General features: G+C 38.9%; 1 protein-coding gene across 5 annotated transcripts in view; it reads right to left on the bottom strand.

The window, feature by feature from the left end:
• The window catches only part of LOC146004093 (chymotrypsin-like protease CTRL-1), a 239,742-nt gene that overhangs the window by 89,950 nt on the left and 126,299 nt on the right, over positions 1 to 23,493 (bottom strand). The gene's annotated exons all lie outside the window — the stretch shown is intronic.

The following is a 23,493-nucleotide window of genomic DNA, read 5'->3' as shown; positions in this document are numbered from 1 at the left end:
ATTGCCCTTTCAATTGAAATTAATATTATCGATTGTCCGCGACAGAAAACGGTAAAACAAAATAATAACAATTTAGATTATTCAAATATTTTACTACATTTTCAACGCCTGTGTAATATTTTTAAACGATTAATATTGATGTAGAAGTCCACTCCCAGTCTTTACATCGAAAGATACTTATGGGGACGTTCGAAATCATAACTAAATTACTGTTCAGAGCACATAGAAGATAGTATGTAGGCCTACACACATGTAGCATGCTCATGGACGTCCACAGGATTTTTTCCAGTAGGTGGGAGGGGGGGGGGCAAGGAGGCATATTTTTTTCCCATAATAGTGATGCCTCCTAAAAAAAAACTGCTGTAGTCTGAAATTATGTTCCTTTAACACCCTTATAATAATTAACATAAATTACTGTGACTGAAATGAAATTATGTGTGAAATATATACTTTTTAGGTGGACCTTCATTTTGCAGGGGGGAGGGGCCGCGGCCCCACCTTGCCCCCCCTTTCCGGACGTCCATGAGCATGCATGTTTTTGTGATTAACATTCCGAGCGGTTATCGATGTCATTCTAGCCACTGCATTGCGAGGTGACGACATGAATGCGCTTGCACACAAAAAACAATTGAAAGTGGAAAGAACGTAGTTTTAAGTTTGAGGCATCTCCATTATGAATGAAACGTAATGAACTTAATTTTACGTGCAGAATAACACTGTATTTTTTAGGAAGCACTTCCCAAATTCACAAACAATAAATTAATAGAATGAAACCTAACCAAATCTCCCAGATGTGGTAAGTATATTTTTCCCCAGAGAACAGGAACATCTACCGCAAAGGTGCCAACTCGAAGCATGAATTAAGTACTATTATGGAACATATAGTATTTTAACGCCGAAACGAAAAAACACAAGGGTTCCTTATGCCTATGCCTATATAATTTGACTGCATCTGCATGTCTGCACTACAGAAGTGAAGCAACGTTTATCTTTTGAAAATCTCGTTCCTAATAATGTGCGGTCAGGAGAAAACATGTGAAATTCCAACAACTTATATATTCTAACCAGAATAAACAACTTGCCATGTGTATTGTGTTCTGACTTTTAGCATCACCTCGCTTGTCTATGAAAATTATTACAATTACAGGAATTTTATGTGTGTTGTAATAATTCCACGACAATGGTAATTTTCTGTATGTACGTATAAATATTTTAAAAGTTGTCAAAAATTTAACCTTTTCCATTATTAGAGTTTGGTTGTGGTCTTGAGAATTTATTCTATCCACAGGATCCAGTATCACTCCTTTGCATCTTTCAAAGTTTACTTGCGAACATTCTATCAGAGCCATCGCTTTCTTGTTGCTTTCGAAACGTCCAACCAACGCTTCTGTAGACCTCAGACAGTGACGAAGCAGAACCAACGGTGCTTTTGTATTCTCGTCTTTTCATTTTCAACAATTCTGAGGAGGAATTCAACTATTCAGATGCCGGGAGTTAGACATGTTACCTCCAGAGGTCACTAGTGTGCTCTAGTCTTTGCATCTAGCAGATGTTGCACTTGTTAGAAGAGATTGCGTCCTTTCCGTGAAAGAGATTGGATCTTTTATTAAGGTCTTAAAAGGACAATTATCTCTTTACTTGTCACACCGTTATTTGTTCGCTGAGGTCTGTACAAAAAGTGACTTCATTCGTGAGGATATTATCACGATTGAGATATAGTTTTCACTCCGCATCTGAAGTTTAACTATTTTACCTCATCGGACTCGTGGCCTCTCATAAGAAATTATACTACACGGCACACACTTATATTATTTAATCGTGGAATATTATTGGTACTAGTCAGTTACCAAACCCACCAATTATAATTTGTATAACTATGGAAAAAATTGTAATACATGCATGTGCGGTCACTTTGCAATGTTAGGATCAAACAACCCATCTTCAGATCTCCCAATCAGGATTTCCCAAGGTTTGAATATCGGAATTGAAAGTTTGCAAGATCTGGATTTCTCGATCAAAAGTTTACAAGATCTGGATCTCTCGATTAAAAGTTTACAAGATCTGGATCTCTCGATTCAAAGTTTACAAGATCTGGATCTCTCGATCAGGAAGTTTGCAATATCTGGATCTCTCGATTAAAAGTTTACAAGATCTGGATCTCTCGATCAAAAGTTTAAAAGATCTCGATCTCTCGATTAAAAGTTTACAAGATCTGGATCTCTCGATTTACAAAATCTGGATCTCTCGATCAAAAGTTTACAAGATCTGGATCTCTCGATTAAAAGTTTGTAAGATCTAGATCTTTCGATCAAAAGTTTGCAATATCTGAATCTCTCGATCAAAAGTTTAAAAGATCTGGATCTCTCGATCAGAAGTTTACAAGATCTAGATCTTTCGATCAAAAGTTTGCAATATCTGGATCTCTCGATCAAAAGTTTAAAAGATCTGGATCTCTCGATCAAAAGTTTACAAGATCTGGATCTCTCGATCAAAAGTTTAAAAGATCTGGATCTCTCGATCAAAAGTTTACAAGATCTGGATCTCTCGATCAAAAGTTTAAAAGATCTGGATCTCTCGATCAAAAGTTTAATAGATCTGGATCTCTCGATCAAAAGTTTACAAGATTTGGATCTCTCGATCAAAAGTTTGCAAGATCTGAATCTCTCGATTAAAAGTTTGCAAGATCTGCATCTATCGATAAGAAGTTTACAAGATTTGGATCTCTAGAACAGAATTGTGCAATGTCTGCATATTCAGAAATTCTCACGCTTCGAATCTTGAAATCTAGCTTTCACGAACTCCAAGTACCTCAATCACAATTTTAAAGGACGGGATGCTACAAAACTTTGCAAGAACTGTCCACCCCAGTTGAAAGTTTGCAAGCTTTGGAAATCACACTGCTAAGTGTTTTAGCTTTAGAAATCCAAAAATTGTAATGCTTGAATCTCTCAATCATGAGACCTGAAGGTTTGAATCCCCCAATGAAAAAACATGTCCAATATTCTGGTTTTCCAATCAAAAGTTTGAAACGTTTGGCTAAAGCATTACAAAATCGAATCCACAGAGCGGAAGCAGTAGATCTTGCGATACAAAGTTTGCAATGTGTGATCTCCTAATCCAAAGTTTGCACACGACATGGATCTCCATATCGAAACTTTAGTACCTGCCGTCTCCACACGTGGAAACAATCCGCGCTTTCCAGATTTCACCAGCGTGCATCAGACTGGTGCACCAAATTCTGTGAAATTCGAAAAGCTTCATACTGAAACAATGAAAGTTAGATTCGGAATGCGCACGCATATCCACGTTTATCAGGAAAAATCCACCATCAGTGACTAAATAACAGAAGATATTTCATGAAAATTATATATTTTCACTTAACGACATCTTATTTTGCATGTGCAGTGCGAATTTAAGTGGTATTCTTTTGTAAAGATATCGAATCTTGCAAATGGATGCATTCGTGCATGTTGCACGATAAGGTGTACGCATGTTTTGTTGCATCGGAATACTTTATTTCAATTGGCGTTCAACTGAAGGAGCAGTAGTACGTATATAAAATGACTACAGTTTATGCCTGCATGCAGTTTATTCGCCCTGTGTGCAACAAAATCGGCATGACATTCCGTAATATTACCTACAGGACGCATATCACGAATCAAAACAAGCTTCACTGCAGACGACGCCATTTTGATTCACCAGCCGCTGGTGCAAACTGATGACATCATGGTTTAACGTGGTGAAAGCTTTGGTGCGGCTCGGTGAAATACGGAAAGCATTAATCGTGAAGATTCGACAAGAATATTTCAAAGAAACAAAAATTACAAAATTACACATTGAACTGTGTCAGGTGATACACGAAAAATGCATATACCTTGATTTGATGCATGTGTACACACAGAAAAGTAAATGCATCAGTTGAAGCAAAAAAATGCATTATCAGAGATAAAAGTGTTCATAATCGAGAAAGATGCAGAAAGGCGAATCGGAAGTGTATAAATTGAAAGAAAAAGTCACTTGGAAACAGGGTGGATAAAAAATCATGATTTTTAATTTTTAAAAAAGCATTTTTGAAGATTTTTATTTAAACCTTTTTTTAAAAGAAAACACCTAAAATTGCTTGTATAGTTTTTTTGCACCATGCACATATACAGTAGATTTTTTTAAAATAGAAAGGATTTTTCTAGTAAATGGTCCTGTAGATTATTTGAACAGTTTGATTAAAGCAAATAAAAAAACTTTATATATAAATATACGTTTTACAGATAGGATACTGTATATATGGTTAATGAAACCATATTATAATAATTTCAGTAACTTTTCTTCCAGTGAAAATAATACATTCTGGATGTACTCTATAATTATAACTTCAAAATATTTTTAAATGTCTTTGTAGCTGAACTTTGGTGATTTTTTAAATGATAGCTTGCAAAATATAAGCTGCCATGTTTATTTACAGTTTAATTATAATGACACTATTTATGGTTTAACATTATTAGTATATTGTATATTTTTCTACACAAAATGTTTACTATTTCTGCATATAAAAATTATTGAATTTTAAATCAAGATAAATTTAAGTGTGTTTACAGTGTACATATTATATTTCCTTATGAGAGCTTCACTTCATTAGTACATATATTTTGTTTTCTTTCATTTCCATTCTTAGAGCCTAACAAACACTATTAAATGATTACGAGATTAATGTACTTTCACCAAAAGTGTTTGTGATATCTACAAAATCCTTATGTACATTATTCTATAAATTATTTATTTAGAGAGAATTAAATCATTTTTTTAATAAAATTATATTTATATCTTGATTTAAGTCAATTCACCTTGTTTGCAAGTTGTATGAAATTGCATCATACTGTAAACCTGATTCTTGGAAAAGGTGAAAATACACACTTCAGTGCAACAATCGATGCATTTCTGGTGCAACAAATAGACTTGATGCATTTATTTTTCTACGATAACGACTCTGCTCACAGGAACAAAACAGACATATCTGGCCTTCACTTCACTCATAACTAGACTTCGGATAGTTTTGCACTGAAAAACCTTTTAATATGCATACAAATATGTTCTTAAAATGCTCGAAATATGATCGTTAAATGATCAAAATATGTATTTAAAATTTTAAAAATTTACATCAAACTCAGAAAATTTAGCCATAGCTTGTAACTATTTATTAATGCTACTGTTTACATATGTAAAAAAATTGTTTGGCTTACCTTATTGACAATTGACCCTATTTTACACATGGTTTTTGTATATGTATCTTTATCATAAGTCTACTCACTAACTGTTCCTGATTTCCCTGAACGTTACGATTAGCAGAAGGTGGAATTTCACCAGCTGTCTCTCATTCTACTCAGCATGAAAGGTTACTATTGCACTTAATAACTACATATTGTTTCAAATGCTCAAAGTAAACTTATGCCCGTTATCCAAGAGAATACTTTTATACTCTGAAAACACTCTCTCCAGATCACAAGAAACAATGGGCGCATGTTGTAATTTCAACAAATCAGAAACGTGCAGTACACTTGGAATACCGTACACATTTTGCTTCCCTTCATGAATAGAGCAAATGTCCTTTAAGAGCTTGTAGCCAGAATTCTTCTCGAACACATACCGAATCATGTTTCTGAATTACTTCCAAAGGAAAGGAAACTAAAAAATTTCAGACAGAAACAGCAGAATATGCATTTGTAAGAAAAAATCCGTAAAATATGCAATATATCCTGAAGACACTGAAAATATGCATTTGCATATGCTATACGCAAAATCCATAACTATCCGAAGCCTGCTCATAACATTATCTTGTTCAAAACAAAACTTGATTGTGAATCATGATCAAGGCATCCAGTCCTCTTATCGTCGCTGTTAACCCAGAAGTCGAGGTATTTGCCGTTAAAGAACCAAACAACAAAGAAGCTTCAAGCGGTGGCAAAATTACACTCGACCTTTAACAAGACCAGTGCTATTGAGCTACTCCACACTAGGGATGGCCAAACGGATCCGGATCCGAAAAATCCGGATCCGTTCGGATCCGGATCCGGATCCAAAAGTTACGGATCTGGATCCGGATCCGAAAATTCCGGATCCGGATCCGGATCCTAAAGTTTCGGATCTGGATCCGGATCCGAAAATTCCGGATCTGGATCCGGATCCGAGAGTTCCGGATCCGCGGATCCGGATCCGGGTCTGAAAGTTTCGGATCTGGATCCGGATCCGAAAGTTCCGGATCTGGATCCGGATCCGAGAGTTCCGGATCCGGATCCGGGTCTGAAAGTTTCGGATCTGGATCCGCATCCGAAAGTTTCTGATCTGGATCCGGATCCGAGAGTTCCGGATCCGAAAATTTTGGATCCGGATCCGGGTCCGAAAGATTCGGATCTAGATCCGGATTCGAAAATCCGGATACGGATCCGAGAGTTTCGTATCTCAATCCCATTATAATATTACCACACCTTAAAGGGTATTATGATCTTCGATTACAAAGAAATTTTTCGTTAGTTCTACAAGAATTTTTTTCAAGTGTTGTTCCTACAATACTTTGCTACGCATCGGCTAACACACTCGTGCACACATGTCAGAGGTGATTTTGTAAATGCCATTGAAACGAATATGTATTCATTCGAATGTATTGGAAATGAAAACACACATAAATGTGAGACATTCCATTCCAGGATGAAACCTTTAACACATATAACAAGATAGAAATGTTATACAAAAATTATACAATTGTTCTACAGTTACAGTTCTACAAATTAAAATAAAACATTACAATATATGCAGTGTTAAATAATTACAAAGTGTAAGACTAACAAGGGAGGTTATCTAAGTGTCCCCCTCCGGTTTCCATGAAACTTGGCAGTATAGTGGTGCCCAAAGGAAGAATTACGTGTTTTTTTTGTTTCAGCTTAAAAACGGTTTTAGGGGGAAAACCCCCTCAAATGTCAAGATGAAGACAAATTGAAGTGAGGATCTGACCCCTGTGTCCCCCTCCGATTTCCATGATACTTGGCAGGTGTGTGCATAAACGGGCCCAAATGAAGAAATGCGTGTTTTTTTTGTTTCGGCTAAAAACTGTTTTAGGGGGCAACCCTCCCCCTCAAATGTCAATATGAGGACAAATTTAAGTGGGCATTTGACTTATGTGTCCCCCTCCGATTTCCATGAAACTTGGCAGGTGTATAGTGGGGTCCAAAGGAAGAAATGCGTGTTTTTTTTTGTTTCAGCTAAAAAACTGTTTTACAGGGCGAAACCCACTCAATTGTCAAGATGAGGACAAATTGAAGTGGGGATCTGACCCCTGTGTCCCCCTCCGATTTCCATGAAACTTGGAAGGTGTGTGTATAAACGGGCCCAAATGAAGAAATACGTGTTTTTTTGTTTCGGCAAAAAGTTGTTCTAGGGGGCAACCTCCTCTCAAATGTCAAGATGAGGACAAATTGAAGTGGGGATCTGACCCCTGTGTTCCCCTCCGATTTCCATGAAACGTGGCAGGTGTATAGTAGGGATGGCCAGATCCGGATCCTAGCGGATCCGAAATCCAGATCCAGAACTTTTTTATTTTAATTTGTAGAACTGTAACTGTAGAACAATTGTATAATTTTTGTATAACATTTCTATCTTGTTATATGTGTTAAAGGTTTCATCCTGGAATGGAATGTCTCACATTTATGTGTTTTCATCCCCCCCCCCTCAAATGTCAAGATGAGGAGAAATTGAAGTGGGGATCTGACCCCGAAACTACGTAAATGTGGCATAGGAAGAAACAAGGGGCATACGGCCTCTCTATACACCTATCAAATTTCATAAGAATCGGAGGGGGACACAGGGGTCAGATGATCCTCACGTCAATTTGTCCTCATCGTGACATTTGAGGCGGGTTTTGCCCCCTAAAACAGTTTTTTAGCCGAAACAAAAAAAAACACGTATTTCTTCCTTTGGGCCCCGCTATACACCTGCTAAGTTTCATGAAAATCGGAGGGGGACACAGGGGTCAGATCCTTACTTCAATTTGTCCTCATCTTGACATTTAAGGGGATTTTGCCCCCTAAAACAGTTTTTAGCTGAAACAAAAAAACACGTAATTCTTCCTTTGGGCCCTTCTATACACATTTGAGAGGAGGTTGCCCTCTAGAACAAATTTTTTGCCGAAACAAGAAAATACGTATTTCTTCATTTGGGCCCTGCAAGTTTCATGGAAATCGGAGGGGGAGACTTAGACCTCCCTTGTAAGTGTATTAATTAATTACAAATCGCGCACGCGCGCACACACACTATATATATATATGTATATTAGCAGGTAACAATATGTTATAAGCACATTCTTACTTTCCAAAGAAGCGCATGTGGGATGGCAAAACGGATCCGGATCCGAAAATTCCGGATCAGGATCCAAAAGTACCGGATCCGAAAGTACCGGATCCGGATCCGAAAGTACCGGATCCGGATCCGAAAGTACCGGATCCGGATCCGAAAGTTCTGGATCCGGATCCGAAAATTCTGGATCCGGATCCGAAAGTTCTGGATCCGGATCCGAAAGTTCTGGATCCGGATCCGAAAATTCTGGATCCGGATCCGAAAGTTCTGGATCCGGATCCAGATCCGGATCTGAAAATTCCGGATCCGCGGATCCGGATCCGGATCTGAAAATTCCGGATCCACGGATCCGGATCCGAAAAATTTTAGGATCCGGATCCTTAGGATCCGGAACCAACCGGATCCGGATTTCAGATCCGCCAGGATCCGGATCTGGCCATCCCTACTCCACACCACTCTTCAATTAAAGTCGTCTTCAACGTAATCATTACGTCATCATCATCGCTGCAGAACTGGTTATGGGATCGCTTATTTCTTTTTCTTTTTTGTCTCCGCCGTTGAGATCTCCTCTTTCCTCCTCCTGGGCTGACACAGATACATTTTCAATCGATGCACCGCCGCGCTAACTCATTCAGATCCTATTGTATGGATGATTCTGTCGAAATGGGACGCTTCGTGGAACTAGCAATTCGAATGCTGTGAATGGAAAGTTCTCAGCTTAATGTGCTGTTTGCTTGAGGCGTGGTTAATTTAGCGTTTTCGATCATGCTCTCATGCCACTTGCACCCAGAAAGAAATGCCAAAATTAGCAAGGCTTTTTACTTCTTGATTGATTTCAGAACTTGACTGCGTATATGCGTGTGTGGACTCACTTTTTTTTCTCGAAAGAAAGGTTCAGTCAGTGATGTGCCGTAGACTATAAGTCTACGTCTACATGTGTTGTCTACACGTAATTTACGCATAGATTACATTGGGTTGTAGTTTACATAGTCTACGTAGACAATCTAAAGTGCATTAAAATTAATTTTCAAGGGTTTCATGCAAAGCAAGTGACATTTTCAACTATATTGGTTCCTAACGAACTGAATAGAATCCTATTTACAACAAAATTTCTCTTCTCTTCTATTATCAACTATGGAAGAAGATAAATAGTATGCAAAAAACAACAACAGATGGCAGTCGTAAGGCAAGAGTGGTCTTTTTCCCATAAAACACTAGAATATTTCCTATATTAGGTGTTTTCCTGTAACGAGTGCACTCACGGTCCCCGAAATGACGTGTCAATCATACCCCGGCACGGGGCCAAACGTCGTTATGTGTACGGGAAACGGGTCGTGACTCACGGTCCAGTTATCAAGTTCGGTACTGAGACGGTCGTTTATTGTCATACTATTGCGAGGCGGAGATTAATACCTTGAAAAGTTACACTGTTTTGTTCACCTTTGATATGTAGATTCGAACAATCATAAAACACTAATAGCATAATATCCGGTACCTGAAAAACGTCAAATAACAACACTGACGAACGGTAAAAAGTGAATATATATTGTAACAACAAAAAAATATTGCAATCAACAACTGTTTACAAAGCCTCCTCAAATTCTCACAACATTCACTCTTCTCTCTTTCGCACACATGAGGTATTTTTACATGTGAAGTATGGATACAAATCATGGATCTCATTAACATATCATTCCTTTTAATTTTTAAACCTTTATGTGAATTTAGGGCATTTGTCTGCCAGCTCCTGTGCTCTTTTAAATTAACTTAAGTGCCAGCCCTCGGAAAGCGGTTAACTAAGGCAATTGGGTCGGCGTGGTTAAATCTTTCGTTCGAATGAACGTATGCATCGAGTCGTAAGCACGACATTATACAAGTTTCTCGGACGGGGGTATTACACACAAGCCTCTCTCGTCCAATGAGAACAACTACTCAATTACATAGTGATGCAAAAACTTAATTGACTCCAGCTGCCGGAATACACTAATCAATCGTCGGCGCGAGCAAAAATTACCTTAAAAACCACTATGCAACAAATAATACTATTTCACGCACACGACCTTGCAATAAAAACAACTACGCTTTCCACAATTAAAAAGGACTCATCAGTCAACTATTGACAAATTAAATGGCGCGACGGGGCGGTCGGTTACACAAGAAATGGAGCACACTTTGACAATTTATACTAAATATTAAAGAAATGAAATGGAGCTTCTAACCCTGAATGCAGACAATTAAATTAGAACATCTGAACATGAAATTACCCTTTTTTATAACAATACCAAAAATTATCAGACGCGGGGGTTAGGTTCGGGGTTTCCTGAGTAACTTTGCGAATAAGTGAGACTTCGGCGTTAACAGTACGGTGTTGATACTAACGACGCACGTTTACATGGACATGAGACCCTCTGAAGTATACTGTACCAGACTCTGCTACATGGCGTGGTCATTCATCTCTCCTGGACGCGGGACTTGCACACGTTTCCTTTGTGGCGAAATTGTCCTCCGAGGTCGATCGCGACGAAGAATAATTGCGACGATCTGGTGTGCTTGCACCTCCTTAGTACTTCGGGCGTTCCTCTTGCCACTAGCGTCGGATGTACGTGGTCACGCGCCGGTCAGGAATCTCTCCAGTGTCGGGCATCAATTGGACGTCGATCTGCAATCATCTCTCTCTGGTGCCGGGCTTCGTTTGGGCGTCGTTCTCGAATCGTCCTTTCCTCTCTCTCTCTGGTAACCAGCTTCGGTTGGAACGTCGATCTGGAAACGTCCTTCGGGCTTTGGTTGGGACGTCGATCTGAAAGCGTCCTTCGGGCTTTGGGCAGTGTTTGGTTTTGGCGTCGTCTGACTGGCTTCGGCGTCGTTGCAGGCGTCAGGGGAGTCGACGGACTCCCTTCTCGATCTTCTTTAGCCCTCCATCCTTATGTAGTCCACGCTTGGCAAAAACAAATCACCGCGTAATCTTCACCAAAATAAGGCGCACACTGGTAACTCTCTATCTGCAAGTCGCTCACAGTACGTAAGGAAACAAAGTTCACGGACACAAAGCAATGATCACGCGAGAGTGTAGCGCGGAGATGCTCTCTCTATGAAATCCGGGTAAAAACTGTGTCTGGAATCATAGTACTGCCTATATATAAGAGATTCCAATTCTTCCGTTGAAAAGTACGCTCTAGTGGCTTGGCTTCTGTTTCAGAGGGATGGAAATGACCTCTCTCCATTGTCTTGAAACGCGGTCAGCGACGCGTCCTGGATCCTTTCAGGCTTGAGCTCCAGCTGGTTTTCCTGGTCATCCGTGAACATGGGGTCGAACGCCTGCTGCGACTCAAGCCCGGTAGCGGCGAAAATAATCTTTCCTTATCTCCGCGTTGGTGCAAATATGTCATGTTCTAAGCCGAAAAAGACAGTTCCGCTGTCACTCAAGAAAAACTCGTCCCCCACTCCCGACGTCTGGCTCGGATACAAGTTTATTCACAAAATAAGATCAAACCTCACACTTTCATGTTTGTGCATAAAATGAATCAATAAACAAAAAATAATTTATATCGAACTGCGTTTCACATGTCACTAGATACCGTGACATTCCTAGGTGGGAAATTGTTCGAATTGGAAGAAAGAGTATGAAAAGGTGAACATCAGCAACTGATACGCAGTATAATTTTCTTTTAATTCCACTGCGCCCTTTGCTAAGTTATCACCTTTCGCGATGTTATTTACATAGATTACGTCATGACGTGTATAAAATTGTCTACGTGTAGAATGTAGACTATCGTAGTTTACGAGTAGACGCACATCACTGGTTCCAGTACTCTACAAGTTGGTTTGTTATGGTGTGTTATGTTATGCTATAGTGTAATGCAAAGGTTCCCAAACTTTTTCGTTTCACGGCGCCCTTAATGTTTCAAAATCTTTCCGCGGCGCCCAAGTCAGAATGTAGGCCTATCTAACACTTGCAATGCTCAGTTAGTGCCGTTAAGTTGCTTTCCTTAGTTAAAAAATATACACATATTTCAAATTCAGACACATTTTACATGTAAAAAGTACTAAAAAAGCAAATATTGGGAACAATCATATCATTTCAGTGAAAATAATGAAACATTTCGCGGGGCATCTGTAAGCCAGCCCCGGCGCACACTTCGGGAACCACTGGTGTAATGTATCGCCAAGCTAAAGTCTGTGTTATTGATTGAAATATGGAATTAACATTAGCGAATGGTAAAGAATTGAATTGTCTATAATAGTTTTGCAGTTAACAAAACCGGTATAAATTGAGAATACCGGAAGCATCTCCGATTACATTCAAATTCGGCATACTCACTAATTTTGGCCTCGTAATCACGAATCTGCAGTGAAAAAATTTGGCGGTCACGTCTAGAAATTGCAAAATTACCTTCTCAATTACCGCTATCATTCTCCATACAGTAACATGGAAACGATATGAAGACGTCTTCCTTTCCGCACAACGGTCTTGCTACCGACGTTGCTCAAGCGTTGTGCAATAAGTGAGCGCGTTGATTTTTTCATGTGAGAAAATGGCATCTTGCGTAAAGGTGGAAGACATGTTTGCCCCACGAACCATTCACGGTAAGGTTAGGTTAGGTTAGGTTAGGCAAGCATAGTTAAAATTAAGAGTGATCGTAAACAAACGCTAATCATTGCAAAAAATAGTTGTTTTCTTCATAAATCAAGGGTGTTTTCTCCGTTCAACTTATTTTGCAATTTCTAGACTTGACCGCCAAATTTTAACTGCAGATTCGTGATTACGAGGCCAAAATTAGTGAGTATGCCGAATTTGAAAGCAATTGAAGATACTTCCGGTATTCTCAATTTGCTCCACAAAACCTTGCGCAAATAATAATGTTTTTATCGTATATAACTATGGACTTCCAAATGAATGATTTATTTGGTTTATTTTACTTCGCTTTTGTGCAACCTTTAGCTAATCACGAAGATGAGTGATGATATGATGAAATTGATGAAGGTAGACTCAGAAAGAACACACTCGGAATTCGAAGCCAGTATCCCTGGCGTCGTAGCGCGATGTGATAACAACTCCACCACAGATATCCACACTATGTACTTTTCCCAAATTTATCAAACTACAGACGACAACAATGAAATCTGAAAATAATCCTATGTTCCCTTATCGCACAGCAACAAGCTGATACAATACAAATAGATAAAACAGAAACAACAATGAAATAAAGTAACAATAGGCGTTTAGAGGGCGAGATTGTATGTGTATAATGCACATCTGCATCTTCAGAAGCTCTTCTTTAACTAGTGTGCGATTTCTAGTCATCTGAAAGCATTGTTGCGAGTGCAAGTGTTGTTTGACAATGATCGGAGGCGAACAGATTTCGGTAACCATTGTTGTGCATTGTTAAGTGGAACGTGATAACAGTGACAGTGAAGGTTGATAGAACAGATTATGCTTCATCGCACAGAATGGATGCTTGATCAGGCAAGAAGAACAATCTGCTTTCCTTTTTCTCCCCTCAATTTTCACTTGGGTTCATTAACGTATTTACGATTTCATTTGGGGAACGTGGTGGGGAATGTCTCCTTTTAGCGCTGGCAAATGGGGCTGTTCAGGAAAAGCAGCACTTAAGTCGTATCTGCGATTGGTTAACTGTTCTCCCATTAACGTACATGGGGGTGATGATATTATACTGAGAAATGAAGTCGGAACATTATAGATGAACACTCAAAGGTTTAAAATTAGAATCAGGCAAGACAGGATTGCCAACGACAGCAAACAAATCAGAGCTCTTGAAAACGTTGTAATTTTCACAATTCAATTGCTTTGTTGTTATATTTTTTGTCGCTTTTCAGCCAATTTTGGATAATCGCGATAATGAGGAATGAATAGCGATTAGATGAATTGGATGAATGGACACAAAGAACACCCATACCGGGACTCGAACCAAGGAGATTCGGTGGCGACATCTTAAGTCGACCAGTTAACGCACTCGACCACCGAGCCGGCTGCTTTATTGTTGAGAGATAGTGTGTTAATTAATATATAATAATTCAGTATGTATGCCCTTTTATTTTCAGGGTAGTCCTTAATAATTTATTTTTTGCAGGTTATCGTAGTTCTCGAAAGGGTAGTAAAAATGGCGTCTTCATTTTTATGTATGGGGAAGTATAGTTACAAAACCACGGTTTTTCAAAGTGTAAAAAAAAGGGTGGGGAAAGTACAAGGAAAAACAAATTAATACAAAGGAATATTACGTTACCCCCTCCCCCTCCGCCTTAAAAATATTGGGAAGACAATTTCTCGAAGCTTACATTTCATCAAGCAAAGTGAATAAAAATAGTGAAAATTTGTTTTATGTCATCTCTTTTTGTCCACTTAGGCTAATCGGGACTTGGCCTACAGTATAAAGTTGAATCCGAATCACTGTCTAAGGTGCCTCCACCAGGGATTGTACTAGAGGATCCCTTGATTACAAAACGACAAAATTACCACTACGCTATCGGGGAAGTCCATAAAAAAACGTTGATGAACAATTAACTGTTAGCACAATTTAGGGCTTTACAAACTAAGATTTTATAAGTCAGTAATTATTTTGATTAAAGGACACTTCTGGAGAAGAGGGGAGGGGGGATGAACACTTAAACTTTCCTTTAAGGCCGTACTAAAGAGATTTTCCGGTAATTTTTCTATAACAGATGGCAGCACCGTTTGTCGTGGCAACGGAGAGCTATGTTGTCAGACCTCAGCGTAATCAAGGTCGATTAGTATACTCGTTGATGGAATACGGTATATGATTATTTGGCACATTCAGAATCCGGTATTCATCATTCTCAATAATTCTAACAGTAAGTTAATGCAACGTTTCTACTTAACAGATTGAAATATGATAGTAAATTGTTATTAACAGGCCACTCAAATGTTACAATGCTTAATACTTTCTTTAGAGTTAAATAATTGCGTGTTAACAAGTACAAATTACGAAATCAATCTAGCAGTTTTCATGTTTTTCTTGCTAAAGAAATGTATTTAATACTTTGCTGCCATCTTGTAACAGAAAGAACTTAGGTATTTGCTAACTTGAATTCTGCACTGCCCGCCATCCAAGAAATGTATTTTGCTTAAAGTTGCCAAATTCAAATGAACGTAAAATGACCCGGATTATCATTTTTGTTGAACAACTTTTAAAACGAAGATTAAAAACGGTAATTACGAAATATTTTATGTGTAACGCCCACCTTTAGAAGACAGTTATGAAAGATCCATCATTACAATTCCAACCCCCCCCCGGGTAAATGAACGTCCTGCGTGCCCTATGTTATTGCTTAAATTTTTGTACAATAATGTCAGGTATCTTTGCAGTGTGATATCATTCATTTCATAGTCAAAAGCCACTTACTTGTCTGATCCTACGTTTAACAATCATTGTCCATATTTCTATTCAAGATTGATTGATTGATTGATTTAGTTTATTTTACTTCGCGTTTTGTGCCTCTTGGCTAATTTGCGAAGATGAGTGATGAAATTGATGAATGGACATTCACAAACAACCAAGCCCGAGCGGAATTCGAACCCTCGACCCTTGGCGTCGCAGCGCGGTGTACTAACCACTCGGCCACAGGGTCCGGCTTGTATTCAAGAAAACGATGAATTGAAAAAGATTGTTTTTATGCCGGTCGAGAAATTCAGAAGGTACTTTTTCTATAGGATTTTTTAAGATGTATAAATGTGGTGTTTATGTATAGAAAACAATTTATAATATTATTAATAATGATAACAAATACTATCATGTTTTCACTTCTTGCAGAACCTCTGTAATTTTCAAATCAGTACATTTAAAATCTGACAGTCTATTTGCCCTGAGACAAGAGCTCGCAAAATTTTCTCACGCGTTCGTGGACCCCTGGGAGACTATGCCCCCCTCCCCTCTTGGAGGTCTGCAGGGTCAAGGTTAAGAGTCACTGTGCCATTGGTCCAATGTTCAGTAATCTAACCAAAAAGAAAGGCTGAAGTACAGGCTAGAATTTCCTTGAAAGAAGTAAAATACCATACTAATTGATAAGTTATCAGGATCACAAAAGAAACTACAAGAAATTCCGGGTTCGAATCTCGGCCTGGGCGTGGGATATTATTTGGGAGTGTCCCTTCATCATATCATCACCCATTCTCATCTTCGCGACTAACCAAAAGTGACAGAAAGCGAAGTAAAGTAAACCATATCAAATTGAATCACAAAAGAGAATTTAACAATTGACAAATTTCAAATTCAATTTCTGAAGTTAATTCCCAAGCGGGCACGGAACGTTCAATTATTGCTATAATTTATATGTTGCATTACGCCCCCCTCCTTTTCTTATTCGTCACAAATTTGGAGTATTGGTACACTTTTCCCAGCTGACATTGTACTCCATGTGAATTTAAATATATTTTATTTGTATTTTCCTTGTGCGAGCTGTACGCACTACATAAATTTTTCTTTACACACACTTACTCTTTCCGTACAGTCATGTACTAATTTCCCTCTTTATGTTAATATAGATATACTCGAAGTGCGCGTCAAATCTCCTGCATATGGCGATAGCCAATAGCAGCGCACTGCAGCGGTGCCATGTCGAAATCTCACACGGAAAAGACACAGCGTGGTTGAGCGAAACGCCTTGTCACGGAAATAGGCAACGCCGCACGTCTGTGATTCGCTGGTGCTGTTCAGCCTTTCAAGGCCATATGCAGGAGATTTGACGCGCAAGAAAATTAGACATAATAAGTATAGTTTAGTAATTCAAATCTTCCACATGCAAATAGGGTTACGTGTCTGGTTCCTTTGGTCTCCAGTCCCTATATACCTCTATTCCGATCTTTCACTTACCACACAACCCCCCCCCCCCTTTGCACTATTTCTCGGGCTGCCTTTCACACTCCCATTCTCCCTTCTTCTTTATGTGATAAGGGGTGTTCACACTTTACGTTACACTATAAAGATGGCTCGGTCTGAGCATGATCACTAATTTCGCTGTCTTCTCTAACAGCTTTCCTCCGCCATTCTCATACTTCCCACACGTATTTGCCCACTTGCTGCCCCGCTTCTTTTGTCTTTATGTCAAATGTGTTCTACCACTTCCATCACCTCCCTCGCTGTTAAGTTTTTCAGAAACTTGTCCCTTAGGTCACGTGTAGAAGGGCAGTTCAGGAGGATATGCTCGTCCGTCTCACCTCCATCGCACATACAGGGTTTCCCCGATGTTGTAGTGGTAAAGTGCGCGTCAAATCTCCTGCATATGGCCTTGAACGGCTGAACAGCACCAGCGAATCACGAACGTGCGGCGTTGCCTAGTTCCGTGACCAGGCGTTTCGCTCAACCACGCTGTCTCTTTTCCGTGTGAGATTTTGACATGGCACCGTTGCAGTGCGCTGCTATTGGCTATCGCCATATGCAGGAGATTTGACGCGTACTCTAATGACGTCGGCTTGTAATCAAGGATCCCGTCTTCTATTCGTAAAACCCGGTGGTTCGGATCCCCGATTAGTATATCTCGCACCTAAAACTTATCATCCTGAAATATGGGAACATTTCCTTTCAAAACGTTATTGTATGCAACGAAGACTATTTTAATTGACCACAAAAATTAGAAGATAAAATTATGTTTACATCCATGTTCTTTGCTACAATTCGGGCAGTCCCCGATGGCATAGCGCGTTAAGTGGTCGACTTTCGATATCGCCACCAGATTCGAGTATATTCCATCTTATCATCTTCATCGTCACGATTAGCCAAAAGTGGCATAAAAAGCGAAGTAAAATAAAGCAAATCAATATGTGGGTCATTCTGAATAAACACTTACTTTCGTTTCCCAGAATGGATTATTCACATGCATTCACCGGAAATCTGCAACGTACCTATAAAGATAAATGAGCATAATTTTAGAAATCAATATTGATACTAATTGAAAACATTGCACTTGAAATTCTTACTTAAGACTTCCACCTTGAGTTGCACACATGATTTACGTAGATAATACATTTCAACCTACCCTCGTATATGTGAATATATTCGTGTATATGAACGCTAACCAATGAGATAGAATACTGTAGAGTGGCAGATGCGAATCGAATACCTGATCTTGCCTATTTCATGGCGGTAGGAGGGGAAAGGTGATGGTGTCCATTGCTCATGCTAACTGCTGGAAATCAACGAATCAGAGATGGTTTGAAATGTGTTCGGCTGGCATCGTTTACTTCCGTGTAAATCCGAACTCTGCTCGCGGGAAAAGCAAATGATGGTCGGGCACACCACGTTGCCAAACCTACTGTGAGGTCATACTCTCTGCCACATTGAGGCACAAAAATTAAAAAAGGAAACAAAGTGAATTAAAAAATAAAAAAAAATCAAGCGAGGACAGGCCGGCTCGGTAGCTCAGTGGTTAGAGCACTGTATGCCAGAGACCCGGGTTCGAGTCCTGGTCGAGCCTGCATTTTTCGCTGAAAATTTCTACGTAGTATATATCTCCTGTGTGTGCCTAATCTTCAATGGTGAATGTTTGTTTGGAAACTAACGCAAAGGAAAAATTACACGTGTTCACGTTGCCACAGGACAGCCAATGGCACTCGTCCAGCGTTTATTTCGCAACTGAGATTGCATCCCCACCAAGGATGATTGGCGGAAGTAAATAGCCATCGAAGTCAGCCGCCAGGTCGGGTGACGGTCACTATAGTTACCTCCAAATGTAAGCAGCCGACACTGGTTCCCTCGTCACCTCTTATGATATAGGCAAGATTTCGAATTCAATTGTTTTCAACAAAACACTAAGCCCTGCGTCAGGTCAACCTTGCAGCAGGTTTTAGCATATGTAGATCCAAACGTGCGCGCAAGAATATAGTTCCACTGAGACGGGTTCTATTCCGACACAACTGCATACTTGCAAGAAAACAGTTATTTAATTTGTAATATACAGACAAAATAATACATTGATTAGCAGGTATGGACTTAATTGGTTGCAATCACTGTGCAGACGAACTTAGAACCGCAGATTCGCCAACTCGAATCTGTATTGCGTTGAAGAGACATTGAAACTTTAGAGCGAGTCGAGCGAGACTGAATGCGTTGCAGAGCGCGTGAAATCGCTGATACCAGTGGTGCACCTCCCACTATTTTAACCCTATGTTTATTGTAGAGCGGCGAGAATGGCTGAATCTCCTGTTCAGCGCGCGGTTTTACCCGAATGTTATTTTGGGCTTCATCCGAAAGGAAATGTTCTTCAAAGTCAAGCAAGTTGTTTTAAATGCATAATCCTCCTTGCGGCAACAAGATCAAAGTAAAACAGGGCGTGAGGTGATTTGCCGTCAATGTGCACACGAATTGTATCACGGGTGTTGAATGATTTGCGGTTTGAGTTTAGCAAGAGGAAACGATTGTTTGTTGTTTGACGACAAAAGAATCTCCGCGGTATTAAAATATATCGCAGTGAGAAGAAACATGTTTATTATTTGGACGAGACGTCCTTCAACTCGGTGAGTGGGGGAAGGGGGAATAAACCATGGAAGGATACCACCATGCAAAACCACCGCCAGGGCTGAAGAAACCGACGATGAGGGGAAGGGGGAGGCTTATTGTTTCACCCACTGGCGGCAATGAAAGCTTTGTTGAAGGCGCATATTTACTGTTCCGCGCAAAGAAAGGGAAGGGTGATTATCAGCAACAAATAGACAGACCAAGATTTGAATCCTGGTTTAGTGAAGTGATTCATAAATTGAAACCAGAGTAATAGCGACAGACAATGCACCTGATTGTATATATCACCAATAACAAATCATGCTTTTTTGGTGGTACAACTTGAAGTGCGTGTGTCTTACAGTAACGGATGTATTGCGAACGAAGCAACCAAGTTTTTCATAAATCTATTTCTTTCTAAACCAAAAACAATAATTTGTCATTAAATTCAAGAGGGGCCTATCGTTGTTTACTTTTATCTTTGTTTATTTTTATTTTTGCGTGCTCGAAATATACACACATGCTCTCATGTTTAGAAGTTGTTTCGCTCTTATATTAATGACACATTTATTAAATAATATATGCGCAGAAAGTACTTTTAAAATGTTATGTTTCAGGAGACAAAGAGAAGCAAAAATACAATCCACTTGACATGCATGCGGGTTTTGATGTGTTGTGCGGTTGGCAATACTGTAGATTTTCTCAGTGTCTCCGATGTAAGCAGCTCGGCGGTTGAGGAAAGACTGGCACGGAAGATTCTGAGCTCAGTTCTCGCGCGGATTGATACATAAAACCTGCTGCAAGGTTAACCTGACGCTTGGCTTACAGATGTCAGGATTTTCGATACTCTACCTAGTTTTCCATCTCAGTAGTTCTAACATATCATCTATGAAGACGAAAATTACATTATTAGACCTTTTAATACTTTTCCATACATAAGGTTTCCGAATTCACTCATATTGAAAGAATATTACAAATAATAGAAAATATTTCAGTGGGTTGCATTTAAATTTATACTTTACTGCTTTTTCAATCCAGATTGTGTTTCCGTTTGATGTTAATTAATTCTTCTTGTTAACTACTTCTTCTTTAATTTGGTTATTTTAGGTTATTCTTCTATCTTCTGCTTAATTGTGACGATGAGTGTGAAGAATGAGCTAATGGAATGAGTTAGGGGCAAGCATGCATGACCAGAGTTCGATAATGATTACTTCTAACGGAGGCCTTTATAAATCACTTTGTGTATATTTCATAATAAGTTAATCTTACTTATATATTTGTTTTCCCCCTTAGTTACGTCTTCATTATTTCCTTTTTCAGTTTATATATATATATATATATACGAGGGTAAATCAAAAAGTAAATACAATTTTCACATAACATCTTTATTTTCACACAAGAAGAAGAACTATCCTCGTACACACACACACACACACACACACACACACAAAGGGTGAGTCACATAACATTACCACCGGAAATATATTGTGAACAACAACGATTATTGAAAAACTGTTTGCACAGACAATAAAGTTAGGAGAGGGACTCACGAAATTAGGGAATACAATACATTCACCAACGAAATGAACTATGATTTTCAACAAAAACTTACGTTTTTTAAAATGGTATCCGGTCAATACAGCATCGATTGGAAATGTGTGTGGGACAAATAACTGGGAACACTTTGAACATTTATTGTCCTGAAATTATTTCGCTTTCTGCAATTGTATGTGCACAGTGGGATCCATGAGTATTACCGTGCAAATTGTCCATGACTACTTTCATTAATTTTTTTCTTACATCCTATGTGTTTTAAACCAATGAATTGTATCTATGCTGGTGCAGAAGTTGTCAATTGCTTGTTTTGAGTTTTCTTTTAATTCTTAAAGCTCTTTCTGGGTCAAATAAAGTGCACGAACATGGTGATGGACAATTTGCACGGTAATACTCATGGATCCCACGGTACAATGCTCTAACAAAGAGGATCCATACTGTAGAAAAACAATACTAATAACGTTTATGGTATATGTAATGTGGGATTTAAATTTCTTTCTAAACCGTTCATAGCTTTATAATAAAAGTTACATTTTATCTACATTTTATCATTCTTCCTCTTTCATTCTTGATGTCCTCAATATGAATGAACTGCTGAGGTTCATCTCGGTCGATGTATCTCTCAACTTCACGTTGGGAAGTAATTGACATATTACAATGTAGCAAACGCCATTCTTAATGTATTTTCCCCTCCTTTCAATTGCGCTAAAAAAAATATGGGTTTTCACTTAAAAAAATGTAAGTTTGTGTTGAAAATGATACTTCCTTTCGTTGGTGAATGTATTGTATTCACTAATTTCATGAGTCCCTCTCCTAACTTTATTGTCTGTGCAAGCAGTTTTTCAATAATCATTGTTGTTCACGATATATTTCCGGTGGTAATGTTAGGTGAATCACCCTGTATATGTTGCCTATGTATGCAGTAATTCGTGAAGCTAATGATAAGGGTAAGATAGAGTTGTTTAACTTCGACAGCTAAATAAGTAATAAAAAGAGAAATAGGGGTTAGGAGGTCCCTTGTTTCCAGGTCTGAACCTCCAGATTTCATATCAGTGGTAATAATTACTAACATAATAAATGAATTTGTATAGAAGCAAATTTATTAATCAATTTTATCTAATCATCACTCACCTTCATCGTCACGATGTGCCCAAAATGGTAGAAAAGTGACGATAAATGACAAACAATACAAATACTTAAATGTTTCAGTAATGTGTTCTTAAAGTTTGTAAAAACACATGCCAAAATATACTTCAATGGTGTTATTTTTACTTGAAAGACTTGCACGCTTTCCACACCGGAGAGAATAAAAGAAATAATGTGTCGTTCTTTGGAAATCAAAGAAGGATTTTATGTTTGGGGCCTGTTTTAAAAAGTGGAGCACATAAATATTACACCTGAATGCTGATCATAGTGGCCGACGTGTTTTTGTGGGGGGAGGAGGGGATGAAGGCACTTTCTGCCCCCCACCCACAAATTCACGTTGAAGGACACATTTTATGTACAGGGTGATCCGTTTTAGATTTCATAAAACGAAACCGTTGTGTACAATAGGTTAATGTACGTATCTCTGAGCAGTTTGTTGTACTGTATGCAGAAAAGATGTAAGTTTTGAGTGAATGCAGGTTTACACACTTCAGCCAAGTGGCTGTACTAGTGTGCATATAACACTCGAAAATTTCACATCCCATATGATACATTGTGAGCTGTTGAGGCGTGACCGCCATCTTTATCTACCATGAACACTAGCGCCACGCGGCTGAAGTTTGTAAACCTGCACTCACTCAAAACCTACAAAACCGCCGCGTGGCGCTAGTGTTCATGGTAGATAAAGATAAGTTGTATTGTGAAAGTAGGTTTTTGTAAGGATCGAATGCTGGATATTCACAGGCTTTGAATCTGATGTATCTAAGGAAAGAAAATGCGTTCACGTCTTCGAATTCAGACTTCTTTTAGTCGGATTCCACAGTACTGGCGCATATTATAGTTTTTCCCTGTACGAAGGAACAGTCTATTGTGAAATCGTAGCTTGATCTGATTATAAAACTACAATTTTCCGTAGCGTCGTTTGTAACTTCTGCAGCAATAATTAGTTGCCACGAAAATTTCAGATGTAAAGCACCAGTTTTGCAGTAGC

Source organism: Lepisma saccharinum, chromosome 21, assembly GCF_977018435.1.
Source record: "Lepisma saccharinum chromosome 21, izLepSacc3.1, whole genome shotgun sequence".
In the NCBI taxonomy this organism is placed as follows: Eukaryota; Metazoa; Arthropoda; class Insecta; order Zygentoma; family Lepismatidae; genus Lepisma; species Lepisma saccharinum.
This window is presented reverse-complemented; position numbering and strand designations above follow the sequence as displayed.